This window comes from Canis lupus, chromosome 16 (genome assembly GCF_011100685.1).
Source record: "Canis lupus familiaris isolate Mischka breed German Shepherd chromosome 16, alternate assembly UU_Cfam_GSD_1.0, whole genome shotgun sequence".
NCBI classification, from domain to species: Eukaryota; Metazoa; Chordata; class Mammalia; order Carnivora; family Canidae; genus Canis; species Canis lupus.
In genome coordinates, this window is record NC_049237.1 from 19,492,654 (window position 1) to 19,509,980 (window position 17,327).

At 56.0% G+C, this 17,327-nt stretch overlaps 1 long non-coding RNA gene across 3 annotated transcripts; it reads left to right on the forward strand.

Moving 5' to 3' along the window:
- Positions 1-8,390: 8,390 nt before the first annotated feature.
- LOC102155425 lies at positions 8,391-15,328 on the forward strand. 3 transcript variants are annotated; one of them, XR_005371066.1, is made up of 5 exons: positions 8,424-8,518; positions 9,471-9,631; positions 13,340-13,423; positions 14,180-14,525; positions 14,916-15,328. It is a non-coding gene; the product is annotated as an uncharacterized LOC102155425 (long non-coding RNA). The 3 variants fall into 3 exon arrangements; XR_005371064.1 differs by lacking the exon at positions 14,916-15,328 and having other exon boundaries at positions 14,180-14,900; XR_005371065.1 differs by lacking the exons at positions 9,471-9,631; positions 14,916-15,328 and having other exon boundaries at positions 8,391-8,518; positions 14,180-14,900.
- The last annotated feature ends 1,999 nt before the right edge of the window (positions 15,329-17,327 follow it).

The following is a 17,327-nucleotide window of genomic DNA, read 5'->3' on the forward strand; positions in this document are numbered from 1 at the left end:
CTTCATTTATTTCTCAAATACCAGACTGAATGTGAATCGACAATGTACCAACTTACTCTTGACATCCAAACAATTTGGAAGTAATTGACTCTTTGGATAATAAGGTCCTTTGGGGTTTTTCTGTTTCCCCAAAGATGTCTTAATAAACATCAATTAGCATTGCATACATAGGTCTACAGCTGTAGATGAAAATAATCTTTATTAGTTCTTCTGTTTGCTGGAATTTGGGATAAATTGAGTTGACTGCACCCATGGAGTAAGCAAACACAGGTGTGCCCTCTCCTAATGGGACTTATTATATTTTAATTATGTTGGCCTTTCTCAGTTAAAAATAAGTCTCATCACAAATTTTTACCTTCCCCAGCAAGGTTCCCTAGCTAACCCTGCCCACACCACCGCCTTTTCTTGTGGACTCTTCACAGCAAATGTCACTGTCATGTGGGTGCCCTGGGCCGCGTTACGCCTCACCCTGAAGATGCCCCCTAAGGTTTGATCTCGCCGGTGAAGGGTGAGCCCCTGCTCAGAGTCATTTGTTCTGGGCAGGTGATAAGGACTACATAGCACCCTTACTGCATGTAAGGGGACCGTGAGCAAGCACCCCCAGAGGTGGAGGGCACGAGGCCCTGGGGCAGCCTCCCTTGCTGTCCCTCTCCTCCCAGTCTGGGCGGCAGGTTGGACTCTGCCACGAGGAGATCCCGGCGAGCAGTGACGCCCGGGTTCCCAGGGGAGGCCAGATGGAGAACTCCATCACTTCAGATTCCCAGACGCTTTCCCACCCTCGGACCAGTCTGCTGTGTGGGGACACGGGTGACAGCAAGTTTCTCGTTTTCTGGCAAGAATTAATAAAATTTTGATGATGGTGACTTTGTACCTCATGGATGTAGGGCTTGAATTCGTCATGTCCTTCAATTCACACTGAGGTGCACTGCATCACTGACCTGTGCAGGGCCCCTTTCATCCCCCCTGTCTGCTTCTTGGTCATCTACCCACCTTACCCGTGTGTCTGTCTATCATCTGCCTCTATCTATCTATCTATCTATCTATCTATCTATCTATCTATCTATCATCTGTCTATATCTATCATTCATCTATCATCTATTATCTATCAATCTACCATCTATCTATTATCTATCTACATCTATCATGTTTGTCTATCTATCCATCATGTATCCATCATCTATCTCTACCATCTATCTGTCTATATGTATCAATTATCTATCATCTTTCTCTCTTTCTTTCTTTCTTTCTTTCTTTCTTTCTTTCTTTCTTTCTTCCTTCCTTCCTTCTTTCTTTCTTTCTTTCTTTCTTTCTTTCTTTCTTTCTTTCTTTCTTTCTTTCTCTCTCTCTCTCTCTTTCTTTCTTTCTTTCTTTCTTTCTTCTTCCTTCTTCCTTCTTTCTTTCTTCTTTTCTTTCTTTCCATCATCTATGTATCCATCATCTATAATCTATCATCTGTCTGTCTATCCATCTATCTATGCATCCATCATCTATATCAACTATTTGTCTATATCTATCTACTATTTATCTCCTTTACTTTCCGGACCTCACATCTGTCCTCTGCTCCCCACATGAGGAATATTTATATTTACTTTGAAGCAACTCACTTCTTTTTGCAATCTCTGTTCCAGAAGGCAGATCTTCCCAGAGAAGATAGCTTGTTGACAGTGATTTTAGGCCCTGTTTACCTTATGCAGGAGCTTAAGTGCTGACTTGGCCCCTGGGCTGGGTGATGAGGGGGATGCTGTGCAGAGTGTGTGGAGGGCGTGGGTAGCACTGAGAGCTCATGCTCGGCTGGCAGGGGGCACGGTCTGGAGGAGTCTTAGTGGAGGAGGCTGCCCACTCCCACTGTTCCAGGGAGAAGGCCCATCCAGCCATCCTGGAGGCTCTAAGATCCCTTTGTAATTGGTGCCTCTTTCTGTCCCTGTCCCAGCACGCTTCCAAAATCTCTCTGGCTCCTGAGCTTCTATGCTGTACTGCTCCTTCCCAGTTCCTCACCCAGTTTCCATAAACTCATCCAGGTTCCTCAGACAAGTCAAATGTCAAGGAAAAGTGCCTTATGTCTGGAGGCTGTGGGGGAAGAGTGTGCAGCGAACCTTGTCTGGAAGCCCTGGGCCTCGCAGCAGTGCCCATCCCCTCCCTGGCTGTGCAGATCATCTGAAGAGAGGCTTTTCAAAAAAATCATTTGCTAATAGATTTATTCAACTCAACATGTCAAGAATATTATCATGTTAACGTGTGTTCAATGTAATAATTATTGAGATGGCTTATATACACTCTTCCCTGGTTCTAGGTCTTTGACACCGGGTGCGTCTATCATGGTGTCCGTGCATCTTGGTCGGGAACCATCACACTTAAAATGTTCAATAGAAAGGTGATGGTGGCTGCCTCATGGGACAGCACAACTCCACTCCTGTTTTGCTGTCTTCAGGACAAGACTTGAGCACCCTACCTTCACCCTGAGTGGCCTTCCTAGAAAGCCTCATGCTGGAAACTCTACTTGGTTGCCTCGTCTTCGGACCATGGAAGACTTGTTCGTCCTGCCTGGAATGTTCTTCTGCGTCCTCTCCACCTGGTGAACTCTTGCTTGCCCTCCAGTCCAAAGCCCACCTTGCAGCTTCCAGGAAGGCTTCCTGCCTCAAGTCCGGGTTGGGCAGCTGCTCTCTGCATGCCCATCATGATCTCTCTCCATCCTTCCTCCAGTGGACTATGCTCTTCTTAAGATCGGGGACTCTCTTCTTCCTGTCCCCTAAACATGGCCCAGTGTACACAGCAGGCACTCAACAAATACTTGCCACATAATGAAGAGGTGCTACTGCCTGAGAGGCAAGCCTCTGTGTGGAGCTGAGGAAAACACAAAGGAAGAGAAAACTCTGAACACAGCAGAATGGGAAGTCAGACTGGGGGTACAGTCTTGGGAGAAGAGAGATAGGAACATGTTAGCTCCATGTTGAAACACGATAGTCATGATACCTCAGCACCCTGGTTGTCAAGTGGGAGGAGGAAGTAGCAGAAGGCCCGGGTGTCTGCTACTCTTGTGGCGGGAGGGAGAGGCAAATCCCAGGGAGGAGGTGATATGAGGTCCAGCTTTCTGCTTCAATGTCCTGGACCACTTTACATTCAAATCTGCTTTGTTCCCTTGCTTGGCTGATGGCATGCCTGAGGTGCCTTCTACCCACCACCAAGACATTTGGTTTAGAGCACCTGCCCCACCGAGAGTGGTGCTATCTGGATGCCAGAGACACGGACTCAGAATGTCTGGGGTGAAACTCTCAGGTGACTCCAACGCCAACTCAGCTGCAGGTGTCTTGGAGTGTCCTAGGGAGGACCTTGGGGAAAGCGAGCCCCAGCTCCCTAGTACATGTGCACGCCTGTGTTTAAGGCTAAAAATAAATCCCAGAGCCAGATGCACAAGAAGCTCTGCCTCACTGCTGAGGCATCTGCTCAAACTCATCACCCGTCGTGCTCGTCACATCATCTGAATCTTTCTTGACACTCTGAAAGCCAGGTTTCCTTTGGAGGCGGTGCAGCGGTCTGCCTGGAAATGGCAGGGGCTCCCGTGTGCAGAGTGCTCCCTGTGGTCAGATGCCTTGCAGCTCACCCTGGTCCTGGGCATCCCCTGGCGCCTTGTTTGACACAGAATCTCAGCCCAAGGCACCACCTAGCAGGTAGAGGAGCTGGGACTCAAGCCAGGAGCACCTTTTCTGGCTTCTTGGGGGCACTTGTGGCCCAGAGGCCCATGGCCTGGAACCTTGGGGTGAGTGCGGGGCCTCCTGAGTGGGGGTGGGGGCCAGGGGAGGCTCAGGTCCCACGTGAATGTGTGCTCTAGCCCTTGATCTGTGCTCTTAACCACCAGCACATGGTGCTTATGGTGACCAAGCTGCACTGGTCGTGGTTTTTTTCCTCAATGGTAATTCTTCAAATATAGCCCCTGGAGCAGCTCACCCACTGGTGTGAAACTTCCCTTTATTCTCTGGAACAGAATCAGAGGCAGATGCTAAGATCCTTTCGTCTCGGGGCTGACCCTGCTCTAGGGTGACTTGGTGCCTTGTCTGGCATCCAGCACACTCGTCTGCCTTGTGTGGCTGCGGCTCACCCGCTCCATCCAGCCTGACGGCCTCATCACTTGTGCTGTGTCCGGGGCCCTCTGCAGGGAGCCACAGGTGTGGCCACATTCCCCTCCTCATCCTCCCTCTGGTTCCCCAGGACACTTAGGACAAGGGCTCACAGGCCTGGACTTGGCGGTGAGACTTCACAGTATGGCGACGAGTCAGAGACCACGGGTCAGTGGATGAGCTCCTCACCCTGAACCCCGGATTCTTTACCGGGTTCATTACCAGCACTCAGCACATCTGTGGCAGGTGATACCTAGCCGATGGCTGAGACACTTCCATGAATGCGTGAGCCCGCCGGACCCAGGAGGCTGACAGCACGGCAGGGGGGTCCCTGTGGCTCGGTGTGCGCAGCAGTGCTTCGGAAAGGAGTCTCTGTCTTGGCTGCAGCTGCAGAGAGATGACCGTGGGGAGCAGGGCAGTGGTGAGGGCTCCTGGGGGAGGGTGGGGATTTGGCCTTAGTTTAGACGCAAACCTAACAGAGACATATTCTAAAGCCACTTTGTTTCTCTAACAGAGTACACGACTCCGTAGCACTAGAGAAGATGTATCTGCCCTTTGGTGTCACTGTCGCTCCCTGACAGCCTCCACTGATGTGTGTGGAACGCCTGGTCTGTGGATGACACCCCACAGCTGCCGTGGACGCTCTGCACGCTCTCCTGGAAGGGGCCCCTCGCCAGGCTGCAGGGTTTCCTTGGTGACTTCTGACTCGTGAGCTCTTCGCAGAGGTGCACCTGGATCCTGGAGGGCTTGGCGAGGCTCGAAGCCTGAGCCCCAAGAGCCTTCTGGTGAGAAGCCTTGAGGCACCTCCCCCGGGTCAGCGATTAGAGGGCGCCTCACCCCCACTGTGCCTTCCTTGGTCCTGCTCTCCTCCAGACGCAGGAAATTCTGCCATTCGGCCCTTTTGTGAGTTTTGTTTGTTTATGATTCCTCATGGGGTTGTCTCCACAGAAGACAGTAAAGTGGACGCTGAGGATCAGTCAGTCCAGCTTCTCCAAGAGAATCTGGAGTACAGGGGGCTCGCTAGGCTCTGGGTCCCCAGGGCTGAGCACGACGTATCCCACAAGGAGGTGGCGGTGGATGTCAAACCAGTGAGAGCAACCAACAGAAGCGACAAAGACTTGGATATGTTGAGGAAGGAGGTGAGGTGAGTTACCACTTGTCAGGGAGGGCCAATGACAGGTTCATGGGCGGTGCCTGTCAGCCTCCACAGGAGGGATGCAGTCCCTGCAGGAGGGGCTCAGTCCTTGTGGAGGGACACAATCCTTATAGAAGGGGCTTAGTCCTTGTAGGACGGGCTTAGTGCTTATAGGAGGAGCTCAGTCCTTGTAGGAGGGACTCAGTCCTTATAGGAGGGGCTCAGTCCTTGTGGAGGGACTCAATCCTTGTGGAGGGATGAAGTCCCTGCAGGAGGGATGAAGTCCTTGTAGGAGGGACGCAAGCACACAGCACGGAAGGCGGTGTGGAGCAAGGGCTAAATACCTGCCTCTCTGCCCTGCTCTGATTTCTTGCCTGTGGCGAAGTGCTGCTTGACCATGGTTTCCATAGTCAGTGCCTCAGGTTCACGGGAATTCTGTCTGTGACAGAGTGCATGTGTCTCTGTCAAGCACTATGGAGTGCCAGGCCTTTGCTTGTCCCTGGGAATGCCCTGTGGTCATGCAGGAGGCCAGCCCTCCAGGAACCAGTCTGGTGGACTAGAGATGGGTAGACTGAGGCTGGCCTTACAAGGTTCGTGCCATGAGAAGGTGTCAGCCATGAGCCCCATGGGTACAAGGAGCCATCAGCAATGCAGGGACTTGGGAGGCTCCCTAGGATGACAGTGGGGATGGCCAAGGATGGCCGGGGACGGCCAGGTCAGTTGGTCCAGACGGTGAGGTCTCCCCACCATGTTGGCAGGTTTGGTGTCTATCCATCACTCACAGAGCCCATGTCTAGACCAGACAGTGACTAATTGAGAAGACAGCTTTGTGGGGGTCCTTACCCATGAAGGGACTTCTGTGCTCCAGTCACAGGGGAGCTGGGACTAGTCGAGTCTTCCAGAGAGAAGCTGTGGCTAGAAGCTGGGAAGGGCTGGGGGCTGCTGCGGGGGCAGAGCGGAGGCAGGACAAGGTCACCCAGGCAGTTGTGGGGGAAGGGGGGACGCTTGAGGGAAGCTGGGGAGCCCGGAGCTGGACAAGAGGAACTGGCCCACAGCAGGTCCACTTCTCTGAGAAGTCTCCTCCCGGTGAGTTTGGTGGGAAAAAAACATTTCTCCAAGTACAAAGCAAGGACAATGATCACAGATATGCATTGTTGGGGCTGAAAGAGGTATGGAGAGCGAGCCCCGGTAGAGAGGGAGATGGGCAACTACATGGGGCATCCCTGTGACTTCCCACAGAACCCACGAGTGGGGGGCTTCAGTTGGAGGTTCCCAGGGCTCCCCGTGATCCCGCCCCAGCATCCCCACCCCTCCCATCTGTGGGGTTTCTCCTTCTGGCCGCCAGTGATCACCTATCACACATCGGTAGTGGGGGTGGCATCTCTCACGGGAGGCCGGCCGGCTTATTCCCTTGAAGCCTGTCCTTATTCTGAAAAACCTTCTGCAGGTTTTAGATTGATCACTCTGTTCTCATAGATGCTGAGTGTCCCTGAACCGATAGAGATGTTATTTGTGACTATCAATAATTATTTTCTTATTAGTGTAATTAAAGATCTCATTCTCTCCTATCTACTAGCTAGGAGAAGTAAATCTTCCAATTATCTTCACTTTTGAGCTCTTTTTTTCCCTTCAAAATATCTCTAATTATCACTCTTGCTACAAGTATAATCAACTTGCATAAATGAGATTCTATTCTTAGCCTTGATTTAGCTATCCCCTCATCTTTTTTCTAGCACTTTGTATGTTATGGTGACAAATCCTAAGCTAACACATCTATTCCACATGCAACCCAAACTGAAAGGACCAAACTAAAATTGTATATTTATACAGCATTTGACTGAGAAGACTCTAAACAGAGAGAAGAACAAAGATGAGTTATTGTGCCTGATACTGTAGGCCTGCTGCCCTGCCTGGCTGCTACTGGTGTTGCGTGAATTATCCGGACTCGGTCACATTCCTCTTTCTGCTAATTGCTGATCTCGGCGATGGTCCCGAGACCATTGGAAAAACCGGAGCTCATCATCCGTGCGTCCCACGTTCACTCAGTGCCTGCTGTGTCCTGGGTTTGCCCCCAGGGTTTTGAGTGCACAGTCCTCCTGTTCCCCTGTGGAGCTCACGGGACAATACGCCTGTTCAGACAGTGTTGGTGCAGATCCCAGGTTAGGGATCTCCGAGGGAAATGGGGCCCCGGGCCAAGAGAGGCCTCAGGACTAGGCTTTTGGGCAGGAGGCATCCAGACGGGGACCCGCCAGTGCTCTGGGCCTGCCTGCAGCGTTCCTGACACCTGCTGCACTTCGTGCCACCCCATCACGAAGCCCCTGGGAGCTACTCAAGGCTGTGGAGCTCATGGCTCTAGCAACGGCGTTCAGTTCAACCTGCAGCCGAGCACCCGTGAAATCCTCAGATCTCCGTGTTTCAGAGCACTGCCGCAGCTGTCCTGTGGCCAGGCCCAGTCTACAGGATGTGGACCAATCTCCTTGGGAGAACCAATGGCTGTATGGCACCTGCTGCGGACTCTAAGAGCTTCTGCTCCATGTCATCCTGTAAGGGACATACCCTCACGTCTGCTTTACGCATGGGGCTGCTGGTCATGCAAGGCTGGAGGGCGGCCTGGATCACATCCACCTTCCGTCGCGTTGCGGGGCCACCGGGGCAGGGTCCCAAGTCGCTCCCTTCTGCTTTTGTCCTCATGGGTCTTCTCTGCCATAGCGGGAGGCAGACAAGTGTCAGTCTCTGGTGGTGCCACCGCGTGGCCTTTAATCAGGGGCCACCCGATGCATTGGCCCCACCAGCTAGAAGGGCCAGGTCGGTGGACAGCACCAGTTACATCTCAGAAAGGGTTTCTGTAGCTGGGAGGCATTTGCCACCACTTCCACGGCAGTTTTAAATTAGGCTTTCCAGCAGATTAGTTCGTTCAGCTATTTGGGGGCACTCAGCTTGGTGACTTCATCCAGTTGCACTTCCTCGACTCTGCTGTTACATAAGGACTCAGCTGTGTCTCCCCCAAAATGTCTTTCAGTCCTGCCCCGTATTGGAAGGTGGATTTCCACCCGGGAGCCCCCGCGCTCTGGCCCAGGACACCCAACTCATCCTTTGCCCTAGCCAGGAGTCTGGTTTCCATGGTGACCGTCTCTGCCGCCAGCAGCTCTGAGTTCTCGCCTCTGTCACCTCGTCCCTGCAGTGGGAGGGGCAGCATTCCTGGGGGCCTCTCTCCCACCAGCGCCAGTGGGGGACGCGGCTGCTGTGAGGACCATGTGGCACTGCACCCCGGGTGAGGTTCCTGGGACTTCGGCCCTGCACACCCCCACAATAGATGCTTCCCTGCGCACAGTGCCCCAGGCCAGGAGTCTGGGGTCGGGGTGTCGGAGGTGGGGCGCTCGTCCTGAGGCTGAGAGGGAGCATCTGCTCTCGGCTCCCTCCTGAGTGGGCTGGTGGCCATCGTCATGTCCACGTGGCTTTCTCCCTGCCTGTCTCTGTGTCCCAACCTCCTTTCTGGATAAGGACGCCATCGTGTTGCCTTAGGCCCATCCCGATGGCCTCATCTTAACTAACCTTACCCGCAGCAACAATGTTTCCAAATCAGGCCGTGCTTGGAGGTGTGAGGGGTTTGGGCACTGGCGCACGGATCCGGGAGACACGGTGCCCCCGTGGCAGACCCCCACGCTGAGCCCGGGGCCTCCTGGCTCAGAGAAGGCCAGGGGGTGGGGGGATGTCCAGATGGAGGCCCAGGGAGCGGCCCAGGGAGCAGGGACATGCCGTGAGCTCTGAGGACCTCTGTGCGGAGGTGGCACTTAAACCCGTCAGCCCCACCCGCCAGGGCCTCCGCTGCTTCCTGGCCCAGGGCAAGGCGCTGCCCACCTGCATTTTCACCCGGTCCTCGCAGGGCATGTCCCACTGAACTTACTCACTCTCTGCCACTTACCTGGCGTCCTGGGCTCCTCCCACCAACAACGGCCTCTCTGCTCCCCCAGCCGTGGGGCTCGCCCCGGGCTTCCCTCTCTGCATCAGTGTCTGTTCCTCCATCTGGTCTTTCTGTCTCCACCCCATATTCCTGCAGTCACTGCATCCTGGGGAGCCAATCCTTTGACTCAGGGGTGCCCCCTTGTCCTTCATCACCTCCCACCACAGGAGCCACTGTTGTCCTGCCCTCCTCTCTGAGGCGTCCTCGCCCAGCGCCCAGACTGCACTAGAACGCATGTCTGCCCAACTTTCTTTCTCGCCAGTGTCCCTGCCACGGGCCATCTCCTCGCCTGCTGGCCCTAAGGCCTGGAGGGCCTGTCGCCTCAGCCTGCCTGCACCCTATCTGCCTCCTGTCCCCTCTCCTGCCGCCCACCTGATGCACCCCTGTGGGCCCAGCTGCAGCTGATTGACGTCCAGGGAGACGGTGAGCTCCATGAGGGCAAGAACAGGCCCTAGTGGGCTTGTGCCCCCAAACCGATCCTAACCTCTGTGCAGGGCCGGCTGAGCTCGCCAGTTGGGGGCTGGGCGTCCTGGGCACCAATTCGGGCTTGGTGACTCTCCGACCTTCGGGAGGATGTTTTCTCTGTCTCACGTTGTGCATCTGCAGAACGGGGATGATACCAGGAGTAGCCTCGTGGTGCTACTACCAGGAGTACATGGAGGGTGCGCCAAGCCCCCAGGGCCGGCCCCACACGCCTCACGGCAGCTGCTCCTGGGGAAGCCACTCTCGGAAGGGGGGGGGGTGCAAAGCTTCCCTCCCTGTTGACTCAGCCTCCTGGTGCAGTGTCTCCCCTGGTTTATAAACAACTGCCTGTGGCTGTTGCCTTTTCAAAAGGTTGGGAAGGGCTTTGTCCCTTGGTTTTCTGAGCCCCATTCGAAGGCTGCTCTGTGTGTGACACAGGACTCTGGCCACGGGTTCCTGCCAGTTCCCTATGGGCAAGTCATTGTGTTTCATGTTGTTTTCTGTCTCGAGATAAATCTGTTAAGCTTTCTTCCTGTTAGAAGATGAACACTATGCTCTTGGGCGAGCTTTCTGTTTTGCCTTTGCTACTGAGAGACCCAACCCCCTGTTGTGAAGAGAGCTCATGTCACTTCGGTGCAACAAGGGTGCTGTCTCCAGGGTCCCCGTTCTGGATGTGGGTTTGTCTTGTCCCCTGGGGAAGTCATAAGAATGGCATTACTGGGCTAATGCACTGGATTCCCCTCGTCTTGCCCAAGATGATGTTCGATTCAAGCCCCTACTTCAGTGGTCTAACCTCAAACCTACACAAGTTTCTTCTGACTTTTATCAGGCTCAACAGAACTGGACAATCTTTTGTAAATATGGAACTAGCTTAGTATGCTTCAGCTTCACAATGCAACATTAAAAAAAAATCAGTGAGATCCAGGGCTTAGACATTTAAATCCTATGCAAATAATTATGGCGAACATATGAATCAGAAAAATGTGCTTTGAGTTGGGCTGGCCGCTCCTTTCAATATTACCTTTTATTTGAAAATAGGCAAACAGAAAAGGAATTATATCTATTTGCTTTTTCTGTTGAATATTTTAATGGTTTGTTCTGTCTGAGAAAACCTGATGTTTAGCTAAAGTTGACAGAAACCACAAGTGGACGTGTCAAAACAAGCCAGAGAAAGTTACTTTTGATGTGTTTTATTGAGATATCCATGGTACTTTCCAATTATTTTATGCCAAGAAAGGTAGTTCTTCACAAAAAAAAGAAAGAAAGAAAGAAAGAAAGAAAGAAAGAAAGAAAGAAAAGAAAAAGAAAACTATTTCTTTTGAAAACTGCAAGTGTAACTTGTCAAACCTTAAGCATAGTTTAAATCTATCCCAGGGGAAGTTCTGAAGCATGCGACACTGCTCCTGAGAGGAAGGAGAAAGCCGAGGACCCAGTGGGCTGTCTCGAGGGAGAGAGAGAGGGAGCCCTGAGGTGGCACTCCCTGCGCTGGCGTCTGCACAGGACGTGCTCGGTGCAGCTTCTTTGGCATCTAGAGAGGAAATTTTTTTTTAAGATTTTTTTTTTAGTTTTTATTTATTCCTGATAGACATAGAGAGAGAGAGAGGCAGAGACACAGGCAGAGGGAGAAGCAGGCTCCATGCTGGAGCCGGACACGGGACTCGATCCTGGGACTCCAGGATCACGCCCTGGGCCAAAGGCAGGCGCTGAACCGCTGAGCCACCCAGGGATCCCCTCTAGAGAGGAATTTGCAGCATGGTGCCCCCAAAACAGCCCCACTTCCAGGGAAGAACCAGCATTGCGGTCAGGTTGTCGGCGCGGCCGTGCAGAGCTGCACAGGTGCCCTGCAGCCGGCGCGGCGCGCGGTGGTGGCTTCAGGCGGGGAAGGCGCAGCCCGTGGCAGTCCGCGGGCCCGGGTGCGAGTGCCGGCTTCCAGACGCCGAGCCTCGCAGGGTCTGTTCCTCTTCCCACTCGGGGATTAACGGGTCGCCCGGGGGCTAAGTGAGCTTCAAACGAGCGAGCACCCACAGAGGGTGCCCATTGGTGGAAGCGCACTTCCCCCCGGGTGCGGAGGCCTGCCCCGCCCCCTCCAGTCAAGGACCCCGGCCCAGGCCCCGCGGAGGGCGTCCCGCACCGGCGCCGCAGTGCACAGGCCCGCGGAGGGCGTCCCGCACCGGCCCCCGCAGTGCACAGGCCCGCGGAGGGCGTCCCGCACCGGCCCCCGCAGTGCACAGGCCCGCGGAGGCTCCTAGGCACGAGGCTCCGCACGGAGACCTCAGACACAGTCCAGGAGCACAAAGGCAGTGGGGCGGCGGGGCGAGTTTTCAGATTAGACAGAAACCACATGAAAGTTGCCCTGGGAGGTGGGACGAGGTTTGAACTTGACTCAGCAGCGGGCGGGGTGGCGGCGAGGGAGAGCAGAGCCGAGCCCAGCCGAGCCGAGCCGAGGGCAGCCAGCAAGGGCGGCTCCCAGACGCAGGGCCCCGAGCTCCCTGGGAAAGCGGGAAGACCGGGTGTCGTGGACCTGCGCGGGCCCTGCTCCGGGGGCCTCGGGGCCTGGGGGTCTCGGGCAGCGGCCGGAGCCCACTCGCGGAGCCCAGCTCCCGGGAAGCGGTCCCGGTCCCGCTCCCCCTCCCGCCTCCCCCTTGGGCTTCGACACGCCCCGGGACTGTGCGGGTCAGCGTTCGTTCAAGCCGAGAATGAGATGAGGGTAATGAGCACAGGGACATGGTTTCCTCGGAGCAAACGCGACTCGAAAGCACGGGCCTGAACACGCACCGTGGGCGTGCGGGCGGCGAGCGCGAGCACCGGAGCGCAGGGCGCCAGCGCACAGGCCGCCGCGAGGGCTGCAGCTCGTGGTGGGGGCGGCGGGGGGCGGCGGGGGGCGGCGGGGGGCCTCGCGCCTCGGCCCAGGCAGCGGGAACGCGTGCGGCTGCTGCCTTTCCTGTGTGAGGTCCACGCGTTTGCGGGAGCCTGGTGACGTGTGACTGTCCCCCATGCCCGTGAGACAGCTGTGTGCACCTGCGCCACTGGGGATGAAACTGAACCTTGCCTCCCCGCGCCCCCCGTGCCCCGCCCCGTTGCGCCCCCACAAGGAGAAGGAGGGCCCCCATCCAGGCATCCTTGGCGGAGCCTGTGCTGCTCCCCAGGGCGGGGCAGGGGCTGGCGTGGCCCCCGCTGTCCGTCCTTGTTGCTCAGGCCTTTGGGGAGAACCCAAGGCAGGGCCTGTCCCTAGACTGGTCTGTGCTGGCGGGCCGGCTCCTGCTCTGGTTTCAGGACCCTCCAGGCCAGGCTGTGCGGCATCTCGGAAACACGTGCGGGATACAGAGGACGGCTGGAAATAGGGGTCCCCCAAGGGCGAGGTGGGTTTGGAGCCTCCAGGAGCTCCCCCCTCCGGGGCAGCAGCATTCTCAGGTGTCCTGGAGTTTGTTGCTATGTCATGTTGCCCGTGCCCAGCCCTGAGGGTCCTGGGGGCGGGCTTCTGTCCTGCCGATAACGGTTGCACACTGCCCCGAGGCCAGCTGTGTGCACGCAGGGCTGCTCGGCCCACTGGGTCTTCTCCCAGGAGGAGCAGACCTGCAGCTCATCCTGCTTGCGTGGGTGTGTGTGTCACGTGTGTGCGCGGGAGGGAGCCTGGGGTTCACTGGTTCAAATGTGTGCAATTATTTGCAGGAGGTCAGGGCGAGTCCCAGTGCTGCAGCCCCAACTGGAATCAAGCAGGGACGTGGAGTCAAGCTGCAGTCTAAGGGTGCACTGGTATGTAGGCTGCAGTCACAGCTCTGAGGACACACAGGGCCCCTGGGACTGGGGAGGGGCCGGGGAGCACCGTCTTGGGCGGGGCGGCAGGAGTAAGTCAGAGCCCAGAGCTGCCCCTCTGTCCCCCTGGCTCATGGAGAGTCCTGCTAGAGGCAGGGCTGCTGTGGTGGCAGGCAGATCTTACCAAGTCCACCCAGGGGCCATCCGAGCCCAAGAGTCACTGAGGCCCGGAGAGGAGCCCCATGGAGTCAATGTGCCTTGGATAGCTCACGGAGAACGTGGCGTTGAGCACAAAGGGAGGGGCCTTGTCCCTCGCTTCCAGAAGATTCCAGCCGTTTCCTATTCCCTTTACCCTAGCCGGAGTTAGCCCTGTGCACAGGGAAGGCTGTGGAGGGGAGGGCAGGGCGATGGCCTGGGTGCCTGGAGCTGGGGGGTCCCTCAGCCTGTGGATGCTGCTGTGCCCCCACGCGGATCTAGGACTGTGACTCCCACATTCATCACATTCATCACCTGGCAGAGAAGAGTGTGACCCAGGCCTGCCTCAGGAGCCCTGTGTGTACTGGCCGTGGTGCCTCCTGCTGGGCACACAGACTGAACTCGGGGACCAGCCTGCCCCTAGCCCTCCCCACACACCACCCCATCCCCAAGTAGGGCCCCTGGGTTCCAACTCTGTGTTGCTCTAAGGGCCACAGTCCAGCCTAAAGTAATGTTTGTTCCTTTCAGAGTGTCACCCCATTCTTGTTTGTTCATTTTCAGTGACAAACCTCCATGGCAGAAGCCTAGGGTGCAGGAAGAGGTCGGGCTCAAAATCCAGGTCAGGTTGCAAACTGTTGCCCCTCTGAACTCAGCCTCGAGGTGCTCTAGGCCAGACTCAGAGTTTGAAACAGAGTGTGAGAGCAGGTCTCTAACCTAGACTTTGGAAACCCACCATCCATTGTGTGTGTGGGTGCCTCGGGATCAGGACGCTGAGCATGTGAGGCACACACCTGGATCTAAAGATCCCTGAGCACGAAGGATCAGAGCAGAGTCTGAAGATCTCCATGCACCCAGGATCACACCCAGGTCGGAAGATCCCCACACTCACAGACAAGATCACACCCAGGTCAGAAGATCCCCACACTCACAGGTTCACACTCGGGTTTGAGAAACTTTCTGAGCTCGTTGTAGGCTTGCACACAGCAGCGGTCACGCAGAGTGATGGGGCACAGGCCAGTGGGAGCACCAGGCAGGGCACAGCATCTATCACGCCCTCTTTGGGATCGCGCCCTCTTTGAGATCCCACATTTTTCCCTACAAGTTGTCTTGTGGCTCAGTGGTCCCTTCCTCCTCATTGCTGAGCAGAACTCAGCAGTGTGGAGGGGGTCATGGCCTGTTGAACCATTTCCTATTGAAGGGCATCCTCGTTGATTCCAATTTGGGGCCACCACAAAGGCAGCTGCTGTGAACACCTGTGTACAGGTTTATATGTGAACAACATGCATGTGTTTTTCAGGACATGAAATGCTAAATAAATCCCTAAGTAAATCGTGATCAGTACAGTGATGAGCCCCTGCAGAACCACCATGGCACCGGGCGAACAGCCACAGTTCCTTGGGGTCCCACAGACCTGGGTTTGAGTCTCAGCTGTGCTACCTGTTGGCCGTGCAATCCGGGACCAGGAGCTAACGACACGGAACCTTGATTTTCCTCTTCTGTGAAACAGGAGCAGTAAACCGTGTGCTTTGCAGCTGCTTGTTGGGATTAACGGAGCTAATTTGTGTCAGCGCTTAGCACAGGGTCCTCGGCGAATGGCGGCTATGGCAGTGTCATCCTTACCACCTGCGAGGCCGCAGGTGCCCCAGGCTGGGAGGTGACACTGCCCACCTGCTCCAGGCGCTTCTGGAGCACTTGACTTCCTGCCCCCGGGCTGCCCCCCCCACCCCCACAGCCAATCCCCCCCGCCGCCCCTTCACGCCTCTCAGGAGACCTCCCCCTAAAGATTCCTGTTTTTAGAAAACGTGTTCCTACTCATTTAATGGATATTCTTATCAAAAAGCATCACCCACTCAGCGTTAGGAGCAGGATTATTTCCTTTTCCTTCCTAAAGCCAAGACACCTCCTTGCCAAGGTAGGGACATTTTTATTGATTCATTCGAACCCAAATATATCATTTGGATTTATAAGAAGCACACCCAGTGCCAAACCCTTGGGGAACATGTACCAAACAAGGGGTCAGGATCAGCATCAAACCTTTCCCAGAGCTCATCAAACCTCACGCGTGGGAGGGAAGCCGCCGCCCGGAGAAGCCCCCGCAGGAAGGTCTGGGTCCTGCTGCCAAGGGCGTGAGGTGCACAGAACCTCCCGGAGCCTGCAGACCATGGGGAGGGCGCTCAGGGCCAGTGATGGTTGGGGAACCGGATGCACCCGGCTCTCCACAGAGAGAGACCCACTTTGTCCAGAGGTGCTCCCGGAACGCAGGCAGCTGGCCTGCATGCCAGGAAGGAGTCTCGGGGCCTCAGTGCTGGAGCAGGGGCAGCTGTACCCCCAGCAGCGCCTCTAATCTCTGTCTGAGGCTCACCTGGGACTGTGAGGCCAGTCCGGTCTCTCCACTCCTCTTTAAAAAGATCCTGAAATAAAAAAATGCCCTTGGCCAAATTGAGCTTTTTGTTGCAAAGGAAGGATTTGCCAGGGAACTGGGGGAAGTCAGGGTGTCTAGCTGCTCCCTGGTCCTTCTCACTTCCAGGATCTTTTTATGGTATTGTTGGCAAAATGTGGCAGCAGCTAGATTCAGCGGGATAGCCTGGGGAGGGGTAAGAGGTTCCACCCCCGCCAGACCGGCATCTGTGAAGGCGAAGGCGAAGGCGAAGGCGAAGGCAAGGCCCTACTTGGCTCCCGGGAGCAGGAGGGGGCCCGAGGGCTGCGGTCCAGGAGGCGGGCAGATGCGAGGGGCAACCGGTCCAGGCACACCTGACCCTGGCCTTCACAGTGAGAGCGGAAGTGACGCCTGCCCAACACAGGCCCCAGGAGCCATGTCCCGCAGCCCCTTCTCCATGCTGATGGAGAAGAATTGCCAACCCCTCCCAGCTGCTTGCTGCCCTCAGTTTTCAGAGCTGTCATCCTTGGGAAATTAGAGGTAAACTTATGTGTGGATGCGCAGAGCTAAGGAACGCCAGGGCCCTGCAGCAGGAGGGGCCAGGCGTCCGCCGCATCCCCCCGGCTCCTGGTGTGAGAAACGGCTCTGTGCGGAGCGTGGCTGCATTCTTTATGCAACCGCCTTGGCATGACTCTCTTCCCTGGCAGCCTGGCAAGCCAGAGCCCGGCTAAGCGCCAGGAAATCAGCCTGTGAGCCGCGTTCACAAGTCTGACTGTTCCACAGAGCTTCCCAGGGGCCCTGGTGTCCCCTGGTCACATGGTGCCAACAGTGGCACCAGGGTCCTGGCTGCCCACGTCCCCTCTGTGTCTGGGTTCCTCTTCCCATGAGGGACCGGATGAGCGGCTCCCGCACCCCTTGCACTCTGTGCTTGACAGCTCTGAGTGCAAGAAAGGTGGACAGGCCAGTGGGCCAGCTCGTCGACAAGCAGGACAGGCAAGCTAACACCTGCTGTCTGTGCCCTGTTGGCCTTTGTGGCTCTGTTGTCCCCATGCAACAACCAGGGAAACCAAGGCAGGACAATTAAGTAGCCTGCCAAGTTGGGGAACCTGCCAGTGTCCAGGGAGGCAGTGCGGTGTCAGTATCTGGAAGCATCCCACGCCCCTGAGGGAGGGTGGCTTCCGCCAACATGTGTAGGAGGACACACTCACCCCCTCGGCCCCACAAGGGCATGCCCATCAGTGACAGTCTGGTCGACGGGGGGTTTGGAAGCATCCTTGCTCGCCTGTGTCCAGGATACAGCCATGGATGGAGAGCGGGTTGCACCTGTGAGGC